Here is a 23,901-nt window from a genome sequence, read left to right as displayed (position 1 = left end):
CTGTGGATTTGGCTCATTTATGACAAGCATCTGATACAGTGTTGTAATCAGCCATTGGGGCTAATACCCCACACCATCTTCAGACAACGGTCTAAGATGCTAGAAAAACTGCTGATGCTTCTAACTTTATGTCAAAGAACTAACCTGTCTCCCATACACTTTGAACCATTCCCTTTCTTCACATATAATTTGTAGAATGAAGACAAAAATGTTTAATTCCATAAGTATTAGAAAGAGAAGCTGGATAAAACAACTCTCAAAAGGCAAACCTGAAATTCAGGCCAGACTTGAAGACTTTGTTTTGTGGGTGAGATTCGTGAACATTTTGGTGATTACAGGACTTATTCCAAGCCGACTTGGGCAAACAGAAAGCTTAGACTAAAAATCAAGCATGCTGGGTGCGGTGGCTCACACCTGTAATCCCAGCACTCTGGGAGGCAGAGGTGGGTGAATCACTTGAAGTCAAGAGTCCAAGACCAGACTGGACAACATGGTGAAACCCCATCTCTACTAAAATACAAAAATTAGCCAGGCATAGTGGTGCAGGCCCCTGTAATCCCAACTACTTGGAGGCTGAGGCAGGAGAATTGCTTGAACCCAGGAGGTGAAGGTTGCAGTGAGATGAAGGTTGAAGTGAGACGAAATCATGCCACTGCACTGCAGCTTGGGTGACAGAGTGAGACTACCTCTAATCATCATCATCATCATCATCATCAAGCACATAGCAATGTTTCTGAAGAGTGACAAATGAAATCAAGAGGAACCGAACAGTTTTCCATTAGTATGGTTAGGGGTGAAGGGGAGCAACTCTCAAAGTTGGCATCTGAAAAAGCCTCATGGGGTTGTACCCTCATATGAACCCAGCCCCTAGAAATGTTTTTACAACCAAGATCGAATTGCTGAGATGTGTTGCCACAACTCTCCCTGGCTCCATGAAAGCTCTTGGCACTGATGTTTATCTGGCCAACGAAAGAAACTGAAGAAGAGCTGTGAATAAATCAGGTATCTGCACAGCTTACCCTCCTGGCACTGTGGAAGACATTGTGGATAACTATGCATGGTGGGCCTGCCACACTGCACCCTAATTCCCCTGAGCTTCCTTCCTGAGCAGCTCATCATATGTCAGTAGTCATACGATTCTTTAGATTCTCATTTTCAGATGGTTCTTCTGCCATTTCTTAGGACTGATTTCATGACATGGATCGGACACATGGAAAGCCCCTTTTAGCTCTCAGCCAATAAAAATGAGAATGTGATGAGAAGGTGGAGGACCATTGAGTTTTCAGTTTCTGCTAGTTCTTAATAATTTCCCATCCGCGAAATGTTCCCCTCTTCAAATGACATAGAGTGCCCAGGTGGCCCTTGGTTTAATCTAGAGATAAAAATTTGATGAGTACCTTTGAAGATTTTCTGCAGTTATTCTGCCTTGAAGAACCTGCATATCATTTGCCAAGTTTACCTTCTTTAGGTGATGGTGGGTGGCCGTCAGCACCTACGATGGAGAAGAGCAAAAGTGCCATCGGTTATGTTTTATCAGCAATTCCTCTCATCTTTCAGATGTTGCCGTTTCATGGCCTCAAAGAGGGTGATCATTAGGAATAATATTCTCTAAATTTCATCCAGACCGATTTTCTTACAATCACTGGCGAGTCTTTGAAGCACTGTGGGCTATTCTGTCCTTTTGTAGAAGTTTCTATTTTGACCCCTTCTCCAACAAGGGAAAACTTTCCATTAGATTCATTTCACATCATTCTTTGACTGGATTTCACAGAACCATTAAAGAAGAGTTTCTTTTTAAAAGTTTACAAAGTGTTCCAGGTTTAAAGGTTGAGTGCTGTCTAATTTCAGGTTGGGAGACCTATTTTAAAGGAAAACACACTGAATCATAGAATTTTTTAAAGTTGCTGCAAGCTATTATTTGATGAGTAGAAAAGCAAGCATTTACAAGGGGTTAAATTTGTATTCTACATTTTTGACAGCTGAAAAATGTAAGTGATTAAAATAAATTTGGACACTTTGAACAAAAGTAAACACCCATTTTAATATTTTAAGTATTGGAGAACCACTCTTGCTGCCATGAACATTCTAACATATACACATTGTATGTAAATGTGTATAGGATATAAAAGAGAACATAAGATAGAATAGGGAAATGAGACATCTTATTTAACAACTCAAAATTTCCTTTACATTTAAAAAATATTTCTCATGCCCATGTAACTAATAATGTTTAATGAAGCATTTCATTTAGAGTCTTCATACTTTTCCACTGGGGAATACAGTTGTACCTTGGTATACATATTGGGAGATCTCAGAGCTAATGCGGGCAGAGTTTTTCACTCGATAGGCCTGGAACCTCTTTTTATTCTGAGCTGGCATTGGCAAGTCAGGTTGAGCCTCAGGTCCTTGCTTTGCTCTGGATGCACCATTCCCATCACAAGATTGCAGCAGCAGTGCCTCCTTGGAGCTGGTCTGGGGCTGCAGTATTCACTTTCCTCCCACACCACTCTCATCACCTCTCTTTCCACTCCAAACAGCCACGAAACTTCACCTGCACTAGTTTTATGCCACCCTCTGTAAGGTGGCCCACACACCTATTAGGCCTCTACATCACTCCCTTCACTGTGCTTCCCCTCCCGGGAGTTGAGGAGATCTAGGAGAACTTTTCCATCCTGTCTCCATGGCGCTGATATCACAAATTATGGTAAGCATCATGCAGATGCCCACTTGTAAAATATGTTCTGAGAGGACACATACATGTTTATGCTTATAATTGTATGTGCACCTCATGACCTCCTACAGTGGCAGTTTACATCTGTGATGTCAAAAGTATCTGGCTGTGGTTTGGCTGGTGCAGTCTGATGTCAAAAGAACACCTTTTCTGAGACTGTTCTGAATATGCTACCAGGTAGCTGCATCTGGAATGAGATGCCTGAATACCAGGCTATGGCATCCACTGGCTATGTGGCCCTGAACACATTTCTTAATTTCCCTATGCCTCAGTATTCTCTAATGGGAATTAAAAATGTTATCTACCCCATAGGGTTGATGTGAGGATTACATGAAAACATCCAGGTAAAACACTTAGAAGACTGTTTAGCACAAAATAAAGGTTTGATAAACAATGGCAGTCATTATTACTTGGATTGATTTTTTTTAAAACCAGTAATAAAGATACAACTTTCCTTGCATATTTGCAATCAAAAGACATTTTCATGGAATGACACCGGAGTTTCCTTAAATTTTATAAATGTAGACTTTGATTTCTCATCATTAAAATGATAATGTGTAGGCCAGGTGTGGTGTATCATGCCTGTAATCCCAGCACTTTGGAGGCTGAGGTGGGCAGATTGCTTAAGGTCAGTAGTTTGAGATCATCCTGGGCAACATGGTAAAACCCCGTCTCTACTAAAAATACAAAAATTAGCCGGGCATGGTTGCACATGGCTGTGATCCCAGCTACTAGGGAGGCTGAGGTGGGAGTATGACTTGAGCCCAGGAAGTCGAGGCTGCAGTGAGCCAAGATTGTACGCCTGCACTCCAGCCTGGGTGACAAAGTGAGATCCTGTCTCAATGAATGAATGAATGAATAAACAAACAAATAAATCAAGTAAGCCTGTACTGCAGCTTCATGGTCCATCGTGCAGGTTGAGAAATGCTTCCTGACCCCAGCTTCTTCGAGGTCCCACTCATAATCTGCCCTCTCCCTGCTTTCATTTCTCTGTTCTTTATCTGTAAAAGTCCACTTTTCTCTCCTCCACATATTAAAATTCTACGTTCCGCTCTGGGATCGGCTAAAATCTCATTTTCTGACAACCTCGATTTTCATGAGTCCCTAGGGGTCACTAGAACTCATAACACTTAAAACCTGGGCCACATAATGTGGCACTTAGTTACACAGTCTCGACTACTGTCTCTGTGACCCACATGCATGATGGTCTCATCTGTCCAGTCGGGTTTCAGGATCCCTCAGAGTGAGGGTTGTGTCTTGGGCTTTGTCTCCATCTTACCGAAGCTCAGTGCAGCCCCAGTAACTATCGGAAGATGACTGAGCCTCACTGTAAAGGACAGTCAGGATCTGACTCACTGATGGAGCTTTGGTTTGTTTTAGAGTTTATTCAAGTTTTGGTTAAAAATAGAGACTCCACGACTCTGAATGTTTTCAAGCAATAACAAATTGTCAGCCCACTGTGCTGAAGCTGGGCCACACAAACTTGAAAGGACCAGGAAACCAGTGGCCTAGCTGGGGGTCATTTAGTCCCTTGCTTTTGCTTAAGTCAGACTTAGGATGTTTTCTGTAAGTAATGACTCAGCACAACTCAGATATGTGTGTGTGTGTGTGTGTGTGTGTGTGTGTGTGTGTGTGTAGGGGGGAAATAAAGAGAGAGAGAACATAAGTCTCAGTTTTTCTGTTTCTAAAATAAAAGGTTAAGGTAAAAGTGGAAGACCTCCAATATCCCTTCTTGCTCTAAAATTCTATAAAGTGTTGGCACATATGGCCATTAATTTGACATTACCATCTACAAATAAGCGTGGGTGTATGCGAGAATTTCACCTGTTGAGAACATGTTGGGAAGTTGAGCTTGCTCCTTTAACAGCTGTACTTTAAGAGTTTGGTTTGGCTTCGCTCTCTGTGCCAGTGTGTTATTGCAGTTAGCACTTAGGAATCCATGCTATAAAGCAACTAGATGATTGAACTTAACTCTCTTGGTTGCCTCAGTTGTTCAGAAATGGAGCTGCATTTCCTGGCTCCGAAACCTTGTAAACTCATCAAATTTTGCTGCAGAGAAATGTCATTAAAATAACAGTCCTTAGTGGAAAACACTAGCACCATTCATCACTAGCAAAATGCTGAAACAGTAACTGATATTTTTAAACTGTGAATTGGAGGCATTTTTATATACTTTACACATACACACATTTAGACAGATGTGTAAAGTGAACGTTCATTTTTCCTATGTAGTTGTCCTTTAATTGTCTCCTAAAAGTGGCTTTAGTCTTGTTGCGTAAGAGCATTCTCTCCTTGCTCCCATCACCATGGAAAGTAATAACTGGTTCCAAATTGCTTTTCCTAAAGGGCCGTTATAAGGTCCAAAGGGTGCTCATTAGACAACTTGTGCTGAACCACACAAATCTTGCCATCGTGGATGGTGCACGCATGTGGGACCATTACTTCATACACAATGACATGGGGCCAGAAAACATGTGAACAGGGAGCCAAACCCAAGAGAAAGTTGGGGAGCTTCCAGCTTTCCATGCAGCACAGAAAGAAGCAAAATCCAGGAACACTTTGGACTCAGGTGTCTGGGGAACTGCACAGCTGTGACCTATCCACTCTTCAAACGCTGCAGAGGCGAGCACAGTGGCTCAGGCAGCACCCAGCTGGGAGTAAATCATTATATCAGCAAACCTAAAAAGACTGTGAGGGTGTGTCACTTGCTTATGAATCCAAGTTCAGAAGGCTTGAGTAACCTAAATGTGGAATGACCAGCACCAAATATGGAAGCTCAGTATAGTCTTTATCAGTCGTGCTAATGGGAATTTCCCCAAATATATATCTTGCTCCTTCCTTAAATAACAGACTTTCCCATGGTGCAAACTCATCTTATTCAAAAGCATATATTTGGTGATTATTTTGCATAGCTGAGATATTAGTACTTCCTTTTTGGGAAGCTTCTTTTTTTATGGCAATAGCATTTTAGCAAAAATAGAAATGTTTTTCATCATTTCAGAAGTCAAAGATGATTTCCAAAGTTGGGTGAATTTTGAAGTGAGCCATCAGAAGCAGTAAGGAATTTAGATTGTTATCAAATGCTATCTTTCTAATAAGTAGTAAGGCTCTTTATATTTAGAGGTGGAAGTGGCTTCTTAAATCTGTTTTTAAATGTGTTGATACAGTTCACCTACCAGAAAGAAATATTATACCACTTTGCAAGACTAGCCATAAAGTCTGGGGCTAAGCCCCTTTTATAATAAATGGCATTCTCTCTGAAGTGCTCAGGCAGGGTAAGAGCTCTGAAATCCAGGAAATCCGATAGAGGCTTTGCCTAGAAGATTAAGTGCTGAGCATAGAAAGGGTGAAAGGGTATAAGAAAACCAGGGTTATCAAGTAATCAGACCTCAAGATTTAAAAAGTCACAGCTTCCTGCCTTCTAATCAGATTGATTTCTATTCATTCAAAATGTTAAATTCTTCCAGTTGTCATCTTTAAAAAATTTGCAAATGTTACCCACCTCTCCATTCCAATTATGCTCTGTTCAAGAGGATAGGAAGAACTTACTGGTCATGCTGAAGAAGGATGAAATTATTGTAAACTAAATAATGACCAGGTAAGAAATTACCTCCTTTGCGTTAGTCTCTGAGTGAGTTCCTTGTTCAAGAGAAGTGAAAAATCCATTTTAAGGAAAGGGCTTATTTTTGGTGAGCATTACTTCTTTATGCACATGTGCTTTTTATGAATAAGTATTCTACTAGCTCATAGATCTTTAGTCTCTGCTCATTTCTGAAGTTTCTGAAGAAGTAAAAATTCTTTCTTTGAGGGCGCACATACCTATTGGCAAGACTGTCCTAGACAAGTTTCCTATTGAAAAGTTACTGAGAAAAAAATCAATTTGGCAGCAGGGACACACTATTAAAGCTCTGATTTCGATGAGTCTAGAAGTGACCATTTCTTGGTGGCAGGGGGCATTAGAACATAATAGGGAGAACTCAGTCTTTATGTATCTCCTTAAAATTTCCAGAACAAAACTCTAGCTTTTTTTTTTAGTTTTGAAAGATTATTATTTTTTTATCATACTCTAAGTTCTGGAGTGCATGAGCAGAACGTGCAGGATTGTTACATAGTTATACACATGCCATGGTTGTTTGCTGCCTCCATCCCTCCGTCACCCATACTAGGTATTTCTCCTAGTGTTAGCTCACCCCAATCCCCCCACCCCCTACTATTTCTCTCCTAGCCCCCCACTCCAAAAGTCCCTAGTATGTGATGTTCCCCTCCCTGTGTCCATGTGTTTTCATTGTTCAACACCCACTTATGAGTGAGAACATGCAGTGTCTAGTTTTCTGTTCTTCTGTCAGTTTGCTGAGAATGACGGTTTCCAGCTTCATCCATGTCCCTGCAAAGGACATGAACTCATCCTTTTTTATGGCTGCATAGTATTCCATGGTGTATATGTGCCACATTTTCTTTATCTAATCTATCATTGATGGGCATCTAGAGCCAGGGTCTCACTATGTTGCTCAGGCTGGAGTGCAGTAGCTATTTATAGACTTATCATAGTGCACCATAGCCTGGAACGTCTGGGTTCATGAGATCCTCCTGCTTCAGCCTCCCAAGTAGCCAGGACTACAGGCACATGCTGCCACATCCAGATGATAATTTTATACTTAAAGAATTGCTTTTTATTTTTACTCAGTGTTGCAGTCTAACCTCTTAGTGATGTCTCAACCTGATATTACTCCAACTAACTCAATTTTCTTCTATAAGCCAGTACCTCCTCTTGTTTTATGGTATTCTATTACAACTACCTAGTTGCCCAAGCCCAAAACTAATATTATAAGTTTCCTCCTCCATTCCTTTCATCCAGTTCTGAATCAAGAATGTTGTACCTTCTAAATATCTCTGGAATCTGGCCCTATTGTCCTCCTACACTGCTCAGTGCCCAGCAGTTCTCACTGGAACGCTACAATAGTCTCTCTCTTTTTCTCTTTGAGACAAGATCTCACTTTGTCACCCAGGCTGGAGCACAGTGGCACAAGCACAGCTCACTGTAGCCCCCACCTCCCAAGCTCAGGCGATCCTCTTGCCTCAGTCCTTGAAGTAGCTAGGACTACAGGCCTGTGTCACCATGCTCAGTTAATTTTTGTATGTTTTCTGTTTTTCTATGTTGGCCAGGCTGGTCTCATACTCTTAGCTCAAGTGCTCTGCCTACCTCAGTCTCTCAAAGTGCTGGTAATACAGGTCTGAGTCACTGCTCCTGATCTGCAATAGTCTCTTAATTGGCCTCCTAGAGTATGGCTAGCTCCAGGCCTTTGCCTGGCACTCACTCATATGGGATACTAGAGGATCCATATCAAATCTTTCCAAAGCTTAAATCACAAGGCCTGTTTGCTCCTGGCCTTCTCAGCCTCACACAAAGTCCTCTGATGTCTCCCCATTAATTAAAAAGTAATCCTGAAAGTGCTGAGGCTGGGTGAGTTAAGAGCTCACGCTACAATGCTTCCATCATTGAGATGGGTTTGCTACCAACAAACAAATAACCAAAATAGTCCATTGAACCAACCATGGTTTAGTGATGCAGTATATTTACATTTGGGGACAGATAAGGTTCTTATCTCAATGTGACCTAGGAAAATAAACTGTGTGCAGATCAGAGGCTGGTCCGTGGATGATTTTTTTCCCACTAAAATTAATAGGTCCAAACACCTCAGCATGAAGCAGCAAATGCTGATGGTTGGGCCCCTACTGGACCTCCCGCCTCCCAAATTAAACACTCCAGCACCATCTGACCCAGTTCCTGTTCCCTAGCTTTCTCATACCTCCTGTTCTCCAGGGCTCTGCTCTTCTAGAATGTCCTTCCACATCTCCTGATTATCATTTTAAACCTCTGTGAAAAGTTCCTTTGACTCTCACTAGGCAGAGGGAACAATTCTGGCTTCAGTGCTGACTCTTAATCTTGAACACATTTCTATTTTTGCTATTATATTGTTTTGAAAACCATCTGTTGTTTTAGTCTGTCCCCTCAAACTACAAACTCTTTCAAGGTAGGATATGAACCTTATTCACCTTTGTGCCACTGGTGCTTTGCACAGCACCGTAAGTACATAGCAGATGCTCAATAAATGAAGTGAATGACAGTTGAAAAAACAGAGTAAATGGAAAAGCTCTAAAATGGACTGAAATACCACTACTTTCAGACTGTGTGCTAAATATTTTACATATATTATTTCCTTCTAGGACTTTCAATAAATCCTTTCCTTGGGGGAAATAATATTGATCTTATTTTATAGATGTGTAACCTGAGGCTGAAAATCTTAAAGATCTTGCTGCTGGTCATATAACCAGGTAATGACCAAACTAAGCCTCAAATCCAGATCTCATCAAAGTTTGTCTTCTTTCTATTATGACTGAGTATGCCTTTGAGGCTAATGCTGAAATTATGTGGTTCATCTTTGTAATCAAATTAGGTGGAGTATAGAATTCAGTGTTGAAATATCACTTTTAAATGTAGGGGTAAAAGCAACTGGAATCCAGTCTCATGGATTACATTTTACTTTAATTATACCTCAGAATTTCATGGGAGCCATAGAGAGTAAGGGGAAATATCATTGAAAGAGAATCTAAAACAAGACACAATTCTATAATATTCCCATGTGTGTTAGTAAATAATGAATAAATACTGCAATCTGAGTTAACGTGAAACAAATTTCCTCACTTGATCCATTTTGGTTGTTACACTATCATATAAAATACTGAGCACTAGATAAATACAACAAACGTAAGAATTTAAGGTAACTAAATACACATATACACACTAACATATACATACATATTATGCATGGTTTTCACATCCATTCATCTAAAGGTATAGATGATAAAGGCTTATGAATTAATCACAGCACTTACGGCATTAAAAGTGAGAAACCTTGCTTTTCTACATTATTGCCAATTTACAGTTCTTAGTTTTCTTACTTGAAGTCTTATTAACACAAGAAATCTCTGTATCCCATACCAAATTATAATCATGGTTTTATAAATGCAAATTGTACAACTGCCCAGATTAGACCCTTTCTTTTTTTGGGTTTGCTCAAATAGCAAGTCATAGTTGTTACATATTCCGAAGTTGTATCTTTCTTCATGTTATTCTAGAGTTTTAAATTCACGTCTTGGTGGAAAGCAATTTCTCAAAGCAGTGAGCATCATCTCTGAGAAGAGTACTCTATTAATTCAGCACTCTTTACAGAAACATAGTTTAATAAATTAGGACTTTGGATTTTGCCTGTACTTAAAAAGTTAGTGTCCACGTTTCATTAGTATTAGATCCTTCAGTTATGCAGTGAAAAATTTAATAAAAATTGACATGTCACTATAGTTACAGTGTTCTGTACAGTTTACCCAAGCCAATGCAAGTTTCAAGCCTGCACTGAAAGATGGGATTTATTTCATAGTGTGAAAAGAAACTTTCAGCAATTACATCTGACTGAAATTGTGTCTACCCAGGGCAGAGAAACTGAAGACCTCAGTGGCATCCTTTTTCTTGTCTAGCAAGCCAGGTGACTAGGGGCTCCTCTTTAAGGCAAAGAGGGGTGTGTGTGTGTGTGTGTGTGTGTAGTGTGTATCAACAGCCAGACGTCACCAGAATTCTGTGAAAGTGGCCAGTTTCGGCACCTCTCCTGGGTGCTGTTCTGTTAAGTGAATTAATTATCAACAGAAACCTCTTTCTCCTCCTCCAAGGGACCACATTTGGGTGGAAGACTTTGGCCAGAAACATACTTTCCACCGTTTGAGAATCTAATGAATAATAATATGATGAATAATGAATAAATAACACGAAATGGATAAGGACAGGAAGGAAAGTTTGTCTTCTTTCTTTTTAAAATAAAAGCAGAGCCCGATACTTACAAAAGCCGCCTTCAAAATCTTCTCTAGAGAAAAAGCTCTGGGAACAGGGAGGAGGCAGAGGAGCAGAGATAAGGTGGAAGCGGGACTTCCTTCCTCCTCCGGAGGGGGAGAGTCATGTTCCTTAACTGTCCTGACCTCCGAGGAGCGCTGGCAGCCACGAAGGCCTGGCCTCTGGTCCTCGCTGCCCTCGCTCCTGGCCTCTGCGCCTGGGGTTTCCTAGGTGCCGATCAAGCCGCCCGGGCCGGACACCCGCCCCAAGAGTCATTAGGGGCGGTCTGCGAAGTGCTCGCAAGATGAAGACGGTTATATAAGCCCGCGTATTATTATCATCACACACCCCCATAGAGCCAACGCTGCCAGACAAACAAAAGGCAGTTCCAAGAAGAGGAGGAGCAGAGGCAGAAGTTACACTAGGGGTGAATTTCGGGACACTGCTGAAAGGACTGGGGGAAAAAAAAGGCAACTCAATCTGTGCATGCAAACCTCGGCAAACAAACTGCTCTGCAGCCGGCCGGCTTGGAGGGCGGCGGGCAGGGACTCCGGGTTTCCAGGCAGGCGGTGCCCGCTCCCCGAGCACCAGGCACAGTAGCTGCCTGTGGCAGGATGGAGTGGATGGGAAGATGTGGTATTTGGAAAGCCAGGCGTTCCAGAGACCAAGTGCTTAGTAAACACTGATGTTTCTTAGACTCAGACCAGGTGTTTCTGCTGCTTCTCTTTATTCCTGGTCTCTTGTTTTCCTAAGGATGGTTGGCCAGGAGTTCCCTGTGCCCTGTCAACCCATCTAATTTTAAAACTCTGTGGGTCTCAACTCTCTTCTCTGTGGGAGCAAAAAACGAACCAGAGCGCTCTTTCCAACGAGCCTGGGTCCTCTGAGAAAGTTCTGATTTATTCTGAGCACCAAGCTTCCCTCCCTCTCCCCCAACTTGCTGCTCATATTTTCTTTAAATTATTATTATCCCTCCCTGCCGCTGCTACAGCTTCCGAGCACGCAAAGAAATTCTTCATCCTGGCATTCAAAACCCACAATTTCTGTCTCCACACCAATTTCCCACTTCCTATTCCGCCCTATTGCCTCACCTATTCCCCAGTACATTAGAATATGAATCATTCGCCAAAGATGGCCTTTCAATTCTCCATTTCCCGTCTTTACTCATACCCCACTCCTCACGCCCATTTCCTTCAAGGCTCGGTTCAAATCTCTTCTCCTCCACAAAAGTCTTCCCTGATTTCTCCTCTTTTCTCCCTGGGACTCTGTTTCTCTGTTGTCATTCCACACGCGTTGTCTCCATAGGTTTGGAACCCTGCGTTGTTCTCTCTGGTGGCCCAGGACAGGGTCCTGCATAAAGCAGGTGCTTAGTGAGTATTCATTGAATGAAACTGACAGCTGACCCAATCTTACCTGCACTGTTGTCACCTATGTGGGCATAGTGAGAGCTACCACACGGTTCTAACATATGAATTGTTGTTGGAGATATGCAGTTGTTGGTGAGGGTTTGAAAACTTGCATAAGCTAAAAAGGAAGCTTTTATAAACCTTGGAGAGGAGCCTCTATACTTCATTCAGGTCAACCTGCTTTAGCACGTAAGTTCGTGAGGGAAACGGGAATGTTAGCATCTGTTGATGCTTTGCTACTGCACATCAGAGGACCTATAAAGTGGAACTTCCCTTACAGAATGCCAGGAAAATTCCCCAAAGGTGAGATTTTTCAGACCTCACGGGCTTCAGGGACTGATTTTATGGAGGAACCCCTCCGCTGTTGAAAGAATGCCTGCTATCACAACAGCAGCTCAGCAAATGAACAAGTGCTCTCCCGTGAATTGTTTTATGATACTGGGTGAAATATAGAATACAAGCTATCAGGTACTGAATTTCTTGTGGCTTTGTATTAAAGTGTCCTTAATGACATTTTCCCGGGTTTTTTTTTTTTTTTTTTTTTTTTGTAAAAGCAATGTGCTTCAAATTCCATCTGTGTTAGTTGGATTGACTCTGGTGTCATTTAAGAGACTTGGGTGTGTCTACCCAGTACATGCTCTCCAAGCATACAGATTGTTCAGTGAATTAGAAGAATTTTCCTGCCTCCACTAATTTGGAACAATCAAAATCAATTCAGGTTTTAAAGAAGTTTGGCCTCAAGTTCCTGAGGATCTGGTTCCAGGAAGGACAGAGATCTTACTGCAAATTTGTAGTTCAAGTGCAGTAGCAAAGGATCAACAGATGCCAACATTCAACAGAGAAAGTGTCTCTCATTTTGTTATGCTCAGGTGAGGGCCATAGCCTTTATTATAGCTACTATTTACAAATCCCTCCTGGGTTTCAGGCACTGGGCTAGTTGCTTTACTTGTCTTCTTAACCTAGCAGAACTATTTTTACTCTCATTTTACAGATGGGTAAATTGAGTCTGGCCATAAAGCTTAGAAAGTGACTGACCTAGGATTTGAATCTAGGTCTGACTCTGTAGTCTATGATTTTTTCTATTCTACTGAAAGTTGGAAGAAACTTGAGATAGTACCTCAGCTGGTGGTTTTCAAACTGGGTTCCAAGAAGCTTTAGGCTTTCAAGGGGTACTTCAGGAACCTTGGCAGTGTGTGGGAAGGGGGCGAATGTGAGGGAGGCCAGACATTCTGGCTTGGGCTTCACTCACTGGATTAAAACGAAGAAACATTATTTCCATCTGTTTTACAGAGTGACTTTGGACTTTGTTTAAGACAATGGATTTGCTATTAAAAAAATTTTTTTTTAAACTCTTGTTTAACTTCCTCATTAAAGAGTATAGCCTCGCGTGATGGCTCAAGCCTGTAATCCAGCGCTTTGGAAGCCAAGGCAGGTGGATTGCTTGAGCCCAGAAGGTTGAGACTAGCCTGGGCAACATGAAGAAACCCCATCTCTACAAAAAAATACAAAAATTAACCAGGTGTGGTGGTGTATACCCGTAGTCTCAGCTACTTGGGAGGCTGAGGTGGGAGGATCACTTGAGCCTCGGAGGCAGAGGTTGCAGTGAGCTCAGATTGTGCCACTGCACTCCAGCCTAGGCAACGCAGTGAAACCCTGTCTCAAAAAAAAAAAAAAAGGAAAGTATGGAACTCGGGGTCCTGAAGATAAAATGCTTTGTCCAACATGCTATAACTAAGGGTGATAGACCCAGCATTAACTTCAAATGTCGCTTATCTAAAGAACACAAGAGGCCAGTAGTTTCAGGCAGAGCCCGGACAGCTCAAGTTTTAGATAAAGGACATTTGTTAAATCCCAGGGGAAATGAGAGACTCTCCGGTAAGGCTGAGCTCCCTGACCTGATTGTGTGTCCCGACAGTATTCTGGCAAGCTAGACTTATTTTTTTTTAGCCCTTTGGCTGTAAGTCTAAAGTTTGTCAAGATTTACCTTGTGACAAATTAAAATTAAGTAAAGAGTTAAAGTTGTAATTTGTCTGGATGATTTAGGGCTCTCCTATTCTTTTCATTCAAACCAAAGCAAGGAGTGAAGGATACGTCTGCTTGAGTCATTTAGCTAATTATATGGTCTTCGCCTGAGAATACTCCTGCTAGAAAAACTGCTTAAACACCCATTTTATCAATCTAGTCAAACGTGGCTCTTTCCCTATGAGACAAAATAGGTGTAGGAAAGAACTTAGAGAGATCAGGTGTGGTCCAGGAAACATGGGTCTCATATAAGTCGGCATAGTTTGTATGGATTGCCTTGTGTTGCCTTGGTATTTATTATCTTCGAGCTTCACCAGGACCCCACCAGGACCTAAGTGTGAGGTCCCCTGCTTTCACCGGGTATGTCCCCTCCAGCGGGAAAGGCTCCCCCGCCCTCCGCTGATTCCTCTGTCAGGTGGGCCAGCCTCACTCCAACAGGTCTTCAACCTAATGGATTTTCCTTCCTCACCAGCCCACACAATTATTCAAACAAGACAATCACATCTTCCTTGGGGGCCTGAGCACACAGCATCCTCCTGTTACTGCTTCCTCCCGCAGCCTCTGCTTGTCCACTCTGTTCCTGGTGCAGACCCTGGGTGCCCTGCATGGCATCTGTTATCCCCCTTCCCTGGGCTGTGAGTTGATGTGACTCATCAGCTGCTGTGGATCTCGTCTTTCCACTGTTGGGTGCCCTGTGTTTGGCCATCCCTCCCTCACCAACAGGGTGAAGAGGAGGCGAATAAACAATGACCAGACGTTAGTAGTAATAGTAAATGGAATTTTCACCAAGAACTAGTGCCAAACAGCCCATCCGCTGGAGTTTGGCTGTCAGGCTATTTCCAAATGGAAATAAATTTTAACTGAAATGATGTGAGCTGGAACTGACCTTTATTAATTTCAGGGCCCCAGAGCTTTCTCACTTGCTCTTTTTAATTTTTACCATTCTCACCTGGAGATTTTTGGGAGCAATAGCACTGTTCTCTTTCCTGAGATGGCTTAACTATAGTCCTGCCCAGAGGCAAAGGAACAAAAAGATGACCCTTCTCTTCCTGTCATTTCAATCTTTGCTAACTGCATTATTTCAGTAAAATGTAGCAGGAAGAATTTTTCTCATTTCCACAGGCAAAAGATTATAGTAAACAGATTTTTTTCCCATCAGAAACAACCTAAAATTAATATATTTCCAGAGTTTCAGCCCTAGAAACAAAGCTTTAGATGTAATTTCTTTTTCTATTCATGAGATTTACAATAGGAAGGTCGTGTTTGTGCTAGACTTTGGTTTGAAATTAATCTTCTTTTCTCCTCATTTCTATAGAATCCAGGCCTTTCATTATTTAGTCATTTCCAAATATTAAATAGTTGTCATTCTTGAACAATGAGCTAATCTTCTCTTTATGGGTGGAGAAACTGAGTTGTGGAACTCACAAATCATTGCCACGACATAGATCACTCTGAAGGTTATGGCTACTCATTGAAATACTTTTGACACACGTTCTTAGACTATGAAATAAAAATGTAAATTGTTTTATAAACAGCACGTAGACCGTCCTTCGGCCATTAGCTCGTATTAATTAAAAGCTCATTTGCATTGTGCCTTATGAGAGAAACTTTATGAAATAAATATATGTTCAAACCCTACAACCAAAGTCAACACTGAGGCTGTGCTGTAGCCACCTCCCCGCTCTTCTGAATTGTGCCTCATCCAGACAACAGTATATTCTTGGTTAAATTGAACAAGGGTTCATTTAAATCACATCTGTTGCTCATCAGACCTCTATTTTAAGAGTGAGGAATTCTTTTTCAGAGATAGATTCTGTCTGGAAGGTCTTATGGCAACAAATAGTCCTCATTAAATTTCACAACATTTTACCAACATACATACAGTACTTGCTGTTACGTGATTATAGAATCCAGGCGAAACCCTGCACCCCCACTTCAAAGGATTCCTCCCTTGACTAATTCTAAAGAGTAAATTGATTTTCCCATCATTTGTTGTGTTTGACAATAGAAAGGCTGACGCAGCAACATTGCTAAAATGACAGCTCATTTCTATTCAAGGGGAAGGAATTTGTGTTAATATTCTTAATGACAGGCATCTTGATGAGAAATATGAAATAATTTATCCTTAGCAATAACTTGACTAGGATTAAAAAGTACTTGGTACTTAGAACGGAAGTAATCTGTCAAGAAAAATTATTTAGACTGATGCAAATTAACCGAATAAATTGGCCTACAGTAGCTTCCTAATTATGGCGTGCAGATTCGAGTTTGTGAAAATCAGTTTGAACTGAACAAGAATCTGGAAACGATCTTTCAAGAAGTGATCTGGCATGCTGTTGGAGGAAAAGATAACATATTTATTTGAGAAATTCTTTTCCCATTGACTAAGAATTTCTGGAAGTGATTTAAAAATCAAGGACGCGTAAATCAAGAAAGAACACGTGAAGTAAGTGCGCGCATGCCTTGCTTTTTCAGAACAACGGCAGTGGTAACACCTTATGAAAATACTGAGGCATGTTCATTGTGATGCCCTAGATTCTAAATAACCAGCAGTGTTTTCTGCAGGGGAGAGGGGGCGGGGGAGGGGTTGTTCAGCCCTCTCAGGGCTGACTTGGGCATGGGTCCAAGGGACAAGTCTGAGACATGAGCACTTGGGCCAGTACCTAACAAGCAGTGTATAGACTCGGCTGCGTATTCTGTAGGAGAGTTGTTCTACTCATAATAGGCACGGTGTTGCACGCCAGTTAACAAGTTTTTATCGGAATCTCCGTCTTCTCTTCCTCGCCAGCTTCACAGCAAACCTTCTTTTAGCTCTTTACCAAAAACTCTAGTAAATTGTGGGAAGAAGCACTTTACCAGTGTAGGAAATTTAATTAGTCTGGAAAAAAAAAAGGTGTAAATTGCAGGAAAATGTAAACTGCTTCCATGTAATTAATGACTGGGTTTTACTGTTTAGCATTTATATAGAACTTTCTTTTGAGAGAACGCATTAATTTTTGGAGACAAACTGACGGGTCCAAATCCTAACTGTACAGGTGTGTGATTTTTTTTTTAAGCCTGGTTTCTTTACTTAGAGCTAGAATGACCAGTATAGGAATTACAAAATCTGAAAAGTAATATCCGTGCCCTGCATGTGTAAGGACTTGCTGTCATTCACTTTATTCTTCCTTTTCTGAGAGTCTTTTTTGCCATGAACGTTCTTAAGCACTTGTTCCATATTAACTGCCCTGAGTGAGCAAAAAGCATATACCCTTTCCAGGGAGCATTGGTGGAGGGGTGACTCTGACAGTTGCCTACGTTTCTATGTTTAAATATAAATATTAAATGATATGAAGGCAAAACAACAGGGACCCCAAAAGATGGTGATTGATAATCACAAATAACAACCTGAATATTGTGACTTCAGCCCCAGGGACAGGGAGTCATTTAAGCAGGTAAACTCAGAGTGTTGGGGTTGGTGTTTGAAATATTAAGAAAGTTTTTGCTAGAAAACAGTGGATTCCAGAAACAGAAAAAAAAAAAATGAACCCCATCCAAGAAATTGAGTATGTGCCAAATCCAGTTTGTCACCTCCATTTCATGTAAGTAGGTAGAGGCATAAATTACAAATTCAAAACTGTACATGCCAGAGGGCAGGAGTGTAGGAATGCCCAGGAGCAGGCATTGGGAGGAGAGGATGAAGAGGAAGCAGTGGTGGAGACTAAGACCCTGGACACAAGCCGACTGCAGAGGTTGCAGTCTGTGAGAGATGCTGATAAGGATGTACTGAGACTTAGGAAGAATCCTCATTCTGCAGAATATGCAAAGCCCCATGTCTGGGGCTGGCAGGTGCATTAGGAAGAAGAAGCTGAGGCTAAGGCTGGAGCCTGAGGCAAGGGTGACAGACAGCCAAGGGAGTGATAACAGGCAGCGCCTACAAGGAATTGCTATAAGGCTTTGAGCCATGCCAGGCTGTGTAACCTGAGCCCCATGTGTGATTGACTTTGAGAATGCAGTTTTTACTCCGAAATTCCTTTATGTTGCAATAAAGTTAAGCTCTGCACTTAAGATGTCTGTGTGCTGTACTGAAATGCCCAGGAGAGAACAAAGATGTTATTACTAAAGAGGGAAGGGAGGTAGGTGAATGTGATCCTCTCAGGATGCCTAGTCATTCTTATTTGGGGGAAAATGTATGCAAATAAATATTATGGAAAATTTTAGAGTGGGAAGAAACTATGAAAGGAAGGGCTAGAAGCAAGGGTTGGAAGAAGGAAGTTGCAAGATATATCCTGACACTTTTCTTGAGCTCCCATCTTCCCTCCAACTGGTCCCTTCCTGAGTCATTGCTCAGTTGGCAGCTGTGAGGGGCACCTTGGAAAGCTGGCTAAAGTTGGGTGCTGCGACATGCACCTGTAGTCCCAGATACTCAGGAGGCTGAGACAGAACAAGTGCTTGAGCTCAGGAGTTCCAGATCAGAGTGAGAAACATAGTGAGACTCCTGTCTCGAAGAAGAAGAAAAAGAAGGAAGAGGAGGAGAAGGAGGAGGAGGAAGAGGAGGAAGACGGAGAAAGAAGAACAAGAGGAAAAAGAAGAAGAAAAAGGAGGGGGGAGGAGGAGACGGGGAGCAGATGAAGGGGAAGGGGAAGAAGAAGGCAAATGGGAAGAAAGAAAGCTTGGCTGTATATCCTAGAGGTGGTTCTCCTCCTGTCCTGAGACCATGGTCTTTGCTTGACTGTTGGTCCTTTTTTTATCCTATCTGGATATGGTAAAGGGAAAAGCAGGAAATGCAGACAGAGGTGAGCATGGGCATCACTTTTTGTCATGCAGACAATAGATTATAATCTAAAAAAGGTTATCCAGATAGTCAAAGGCCACATTCTTTCAAACATCCACAGAGTGGTTCAACTTTCCAAGGGCTGAATTAAAAGTTTCTTAAAAGTGAAATTTGTTTTCTGCTTTCATTTATTTGTTTTCCTGGCACCAAAACTGTGTGCTTTGCTCTAAAGTTGAGATTTGGTGACTTGAGCCAACTTAAATTTTAGGTCTTGTGTTGAAGCATTTAGATCATGATGTCTTAAAAGCTTTTTAATAGATAATTCTGAACATCATTCATTCATTTAACAAACATTTATTGAATGTTCCACATGTGCAGAGAGCTGCTATTGGTGCAGATAAGATGTGGTGTCTGCTTTCAAGAGAGTGCAAATAAGAAAGAGGATCTATTTTTTCGTGAAAATGCTTTTCCATATAAACTATGTTTCCAGAAAGGATTATCTTAATTTCAGAATTGAAAAATTACTAAATGTGAGGAAAAGACGTTTGTTAAATAGTCCACTGAGCTTAAAGGAAAAAAAGGAAAATGTGGAATAAAGAGTAGTTATAAATGGTAGGGGGCCTGGAGTCAGATTGCCTGGGTCCGTATCCAACCTTGGCCCCTGCACATCTGTAACCTTGGCCAAGTCAGTCAGACTCAGGGCCTGTTTCCTTGCTTGTAAGATTGTGACCAAGAGAATTATGTCACAGAAATGTTACATAAATTAAATTAGGTAATGTATATACAGCACTTACTTGCACATGGTAAATATGTATTTACTAAATATTAGCTGTTAGTGTTATACATAATGTTAGTAAGTAAAACCAACGTCTTTCGCAGTCATTGTGTTGTGTTCTTTAAGAGGATGCTTTTGATTTTGCTTTGCTAGGGACGGGGCCTCGCTCTGTTGCCCAGGCTGGGTTGTAGTGGACACAATCATAGCGCGCGGCAGCCTGGAACTCCAGGGCTCACGTGATCCTCCTGCCTCAGCCTCTCAATTACTTGAGACTACAGGTGAGGTGAGTTACTGTGCTGGTAAGAATGTTATTTTTCTGTAGCCAAATACAACGTGAGCCCTGAAGTTTTAGGTATGGTCATTAGGAGTATGAAAAGGCATTAGAATGCTAAGACAGCATATTGGAATTGAAATCCTGAATTCCAGAACCAGTGCTCTTTCCGATATTCTCTACTGGCATCCTTCTTAACTCTGCCATTTAGTAGCTGTAAACATTGATGGTACAAATAACCTTCACAGCCTGTTTCTTAATCTGTAAAATGGGTCCCACAATGCCTGTCCTATCTACTTCATTGGAAATATTATAGATAAAATAAAGTTGGTGAAAACAATTTGCAATGAGTAGTATGATGTATAAATAAAAGTTATTAATAAATCCTCATTATGGGTTTTCCCTCAGCTATGTACTGATTATTGATGACTGACTGGCAAAACGTATGGTTGTGATTTATCAACACAGTCTCCCTCGGTCTCCTTGAATAATTGATTCCAGATTCCCACTATAGATACCAAAATCAGGGATGCTTAAGTCCCTGATATATAATGACATAATATTTGCACATAACCTACACACATCTTCCCATAACTTAAATCCTCTCGAGATTACTTATGATACCCAATACAAGGTAAGTGCTTTGTAACTATAATAGTTATATCGTATTTTTAAAATCTGTATTTTTTTAATTGTTGTACTTTTTTTCCCTGAATAGTTTTTCTATCCAAGCTTGGTTTAATCCACTGATGTGGAACTGCAGCTATGAAGGCTGACTATGATTTAAGTGGAAATTACTTTCAGTTTACAGAAATAGATTACAGGTAGGAGACCTGGATTCTAGTTCTTCACTTTGCCTCTAATCAGCTGTTTATTAATGCAAATTACTTAACTTTCCTCTACTTCCTTTTTTTTTGTTTTTGGAGACAGAGTCTCACCCTGTCACCCATGCTGGAGTGCAATGGCATGATCTCGGCTCACTGCAACCTCTGCTTCCCAGGTTCAAGCAATTCTCCTGCCTCAGCCTCCTAAGTAGCTGGGACTACAGATGCATGCCACTACACCTGGCTAATTTTTGTAGTTTTAGTAGAGAAGGGTTTTCACTATGTTGGCCAGGCTGGTCTTGAACTCCTGACCTTGTGATCTGCCCACCTTAGCCTCCCAAAGTGCCGGGATTACAGGAGTAAGCCACCACACCCTACTGTGCCTCTTTTTAAACAATTTGTATTTAAAAACAATTTTAAACTTATGGGAAAGTTATGAGTCACAGAACACTTACATACCAGTTACCCATACTCATTTATCATTAACAACTTGCCCCAATCGCTTGCCTTATCAATTTCATTTCCACCATCTTCACCTCTCTCTCTGTACATACACACAAAGATTTTATATACATATATAATATATATTCCATATATATGTTTCTCCCTTGAGCTATTGAGAATAAACTGCACACATCATGATCTTATACCACTAAACATTAATATTTCAGTATATATCACCTAAGATGTGTCTCTGCTTCTAATTCTTTAAAATGGGCACAAGTGCTTAGTTATGTGGCTTGCTCCATAAGGTTGTCAAAATCAAATGAAATGTTTTAAGAACATGTTGAAAAGTATAAATTGTTACATAAAATTAAAGGTTGTATATTTCGTAAACTATGGGGAAAATCAAATTACTTACAAATCAAATTACAAATGGTGGCAGAGTGAAAACTAAAAGAGCCCATCATCTGTTTGCATAACAAGCCAATCATAGTGTGAAATCTGTCTCAGTGGTGAGAGCAAAGGAGACCTATGGTCTCGTCCTCTGTGTCATCCTTTTTGAGCTGTACTCCTCCTGCAAGGACTTGCATCTTTTCTTGGTGCTCTTTCTCATTTTAACAGTTTGCCATTTTATGTGGTCTTTTTTGTGGAGGTTATGAGCATGTTTGGGGCAAGGTGATAGAAACCGAAGAGCAGTTGCCACTTGATGGAAAATCAAGAATACAGCTGTTAAGAGTTTAGTAAGAGCTCAGCTTTATTTCTTCTGGCCTTTTCTTTGAGTAGTGAAAATGGCACACTTTATTTTCATTATAAGCAACAATTGAGAGACGAATAGGAAATAGGGAAGCATTGTTTTATAGAAGTGTTTAATGTATAGGCTTAGTTGAAAATAGCATGAACATAGAAAGGAAAGAGATCATGTCCTTTGCAGGGAAATGGATGGACCCGGAGGCCATTATCTTTAGCAAACGAACTCAGGAAGAGAAAACCAAACAGGTGGTGACCTGTTCTCACTTATAAGTGGGAGCTGAATGATGAGAACATATGGACACAATGGTGGGGAACAACACACACTGAGGCCTGTCATAGGGTGGCGGTTGGGAGGAGGGAAAGCATTAGGAAGAATAGCTAATGGAAGCTTGGCTTAACACCTGGGCGATGGGATGATCCGTGCAGCAATCCACCATGGCACACATTTGCCTTGTAACAAACCCGCACATGTACCCCTAATCCTTAAAATAAAAGTTGGAAACTTAAAAAAAGGAAAATAGTATGAACAAAGTACTCTTATGGATCAAAAAAGAACTTTCATAGAGTCCCTTTTTCAATAGCATTCACTATTCTAAAGTTTAGCTATAAAAAAAGATAATTATTCCTGCACTTTATCTTCACATTCTCAACAGAATTTACACTTTCATAAGAAGTTGTAATACTGGTAAGCCTGATATTGTTACAATTCTAACCAGATTTGCAATCACATTTTCCAGTGGATCGAAATATAAACCTAAACCTAAAAATATGAACCAATAACCTAAAAATATGAACAAATATGCTCTTTTTCCTATGACATATTTTTTTTCATTGCTCTGGAAATCATAATGGCTTTCTTGAGATACTTATGACAACTAAAAGGAAATCTAGAACATATCTTAAAAACAAAACTGTTTTAAAAAGTCAAAACCATACTTAGGATATTCCAAATTAATCTTTTTATTTTGAGTTATTAAACTGTTATTCCTAATAGTAAAAAATGGAAAATGGAAGTTATGACTAGGAAGCATATTTATAATCCAGTAATGACTACTGTTACTTCCTTTGCCAATAAATCATTTCAAATGTAAATTATATAGATGCATAATTGTATACACAGTCATGTAATTTATTAAGCTGTGAAGAATATTGCTCATATACTTGTCTTGGGAAAGTTCTAGTACCTGAGGAAATATTCAAGCGTTGATTTTCCAGTAAGGTGACATCAACAGTTCTAACGCAATAGGTGTCCCTAATCTTGACAAAATGTGGTATATTTGAAATCATTTGAAGTATTCGGCAGTGAAGTGGGAGCCAGAAGACATGAGTTCTAACACTCGTTACCTCACTAAGGGTTTTAGACTTGGGCAAATGGCATGCTGTCCCTTAGATTCAGTTTTCTGGTATACAGAAATGACATATCTGCTTTCCTTACCCAAAATATTACAAGTTCCAGTGATTTAGTGCAAATGAAAATTGTTTTGAAGTTGTGATGGTTAATACTGTCATCATCAATAGTGGACAATGTATTCCTTAAGCATAGTTTAAAAAAAATGCTTTTACAAAGAAGTTTCTCTATGATAAAGCTGCATGTTTTTACAGATCATCCATAGCAACAGTGCTTGGTGATCTCCATTAGAACAGATTTTCCATAAGGAATTACATCTGAAAAAATAAAATCCTTTTCCTTGTATTTGTTCCAGTCCCAATCATCCTTTATAATGCCTGATTACTCACGGTAGCCCTCAGCAAGAAAGTCCATGGTCAAATAGGGAGCTGGATTCATCCCTTCTCCTTGTTAAATCCTAATGTAAAAAGGACACATGAACTCATTTTCGTCCCATTAGAATTTACTGACTCGCACTTTTTTAAAAAAGATAAAGGCTGGGTATAGAACTCTGCTTTTTAAGAATGAATTTGGTGATTTTAGGCAGGTCTCGCAACAAACCCAGTCCTATGTTTTCTCAGATGTAAAATGAGAGATTCTGCTTAGATGATCTGAGGTATGCCTCCAACATTCTGTGTTTCTATGATATCCTTTTCTGGAAA

The 23,901-nt window shown here is 40.6% G+C and overlaps 1 protein-coding gene across 19 annotated transcripts in view; it reads right to left on the bottom strand.

Annotated features, from left to right (window-relative positions):
• The window catches only part of SULF1 (sulfatase 1), a 195,575-nt gene that overhangs the window by 157,980 nt on the left and 13,694 nt on the right, over positions 1–23,901 (bottom strand). For 12 of the 19 annotated variants that reach the window (XM_078352598.1, XM_078352603.1, XM_035277506.3 and 9 more), the window contains exons 1-2: positions 10,622–10,900; positions 1,398–1,492 (exon numbers count right to left, since the gene is read on the bottom strand). The gene's annotated coding sequence lies outside the window, so the exon portion shown is untranslated. Of the gene's footprint in view, positions 1–1,397; positions 1,493–10,621; positions 10,901–23,901 lie in introns of those variants that run through there. The other 7 variants (XM_078352605.1, XM_078352607.1, XM_054246670.2 and 4 more) reach the window with 1 other exon arrangement.

The sequence above is a fragment of the Callithrix jacchus genome, chromosome 16 (assembly GCF_049354715.1).
Source record: "Callithrix jacchus isolate 240 chromosome 16, calJac240_pri, whole genome shotgun sequence".
Classification (NCBI taxonomy): domain Eukaryota; kingdom Metazoa; phylum Chordata; class Mammalia; order Primates; family Cebidae; genus Callithrix; species Callithrix jacchus.
Note: the sequence above shows the minus strand (reverse complement) of the source record. Positions and strands in the feature narration are given on the sequence as shown.